This window comes from Aplysia californica, unplaced genomic scaffold, assembly GCF_000002075.1.
Source record: "Aplysia californica isolate F4 #8 unplaced genomic scaffold, AplCal3.0 scaffold00473, whole genome shotgun sequence".
NCBI lineage: Eukaryota > Metazoa > Mollusca > Gastropoda > Aplysiida > Aplysiidae > Aplysia > Aplysia californica.
The window spans coordinates 81,850-82,573 of NW_004797743.1; positions in this window are offsets into that span (position 1 = coordinate 81,850).

Below are 724 nucleotides of genomic sequence, written 5' to 3' on the forward strand. Positions count from 1 at the left end.
TATATAATATAAGGAATTTGTATATAATGTATATTGTCTATATTATAATTCTAGTTGGTGAAGCAATACTCAAGATCACAAAAGGGAAACTTTATTAATTCGGAAGAACAGTTTTTTAGTGGAAGAAAGCAACAGATTTAAAAGAGGATGAAAACCACCGCCGCCACCCCTTTCCCATTTTAAAGCTAAGAAAGTAACTAAAAGTGGATAACCCAGTGCCCAGTAAATGTTAAAACACACGGAAGAGCGAAGGCAGACAAAATCAAATGTTGAAAAGTATAACACCTTAAAAATTAAGAAAAAAAAAAAAGTAACAAAGTAAAAGAAGGATGGACAAATAAGTAGTGTCAACACACAGAGAAGAATCAAAATAATAATTACGTGCATTCTAAATTCAATGAAGTACCGAAAGAGGAATGAAAGGATGCTCAAATCATCATAAATATAGAAAGAGGAAATCTTTTAATGAGCAAAGGAGATACCTTAAACAGATGGCCGGCCAGAATACACACAGGAACTTTTCAAAGACAACAAAGGATAACAAACGGTAAGAATAAAAGAAAGAAATGGACCATCAACCCTGAACAGGGAAAAGCCACAGGGTCAGACAGTACCGCAGTACTGTTGAGGTGATTGTCACAGTCCCACTAGAAGAACACAGAAATTACAACAACAAAGTCTTAAATTTTATCTATGACAGCGGTGAGATTCCAACATATAATAT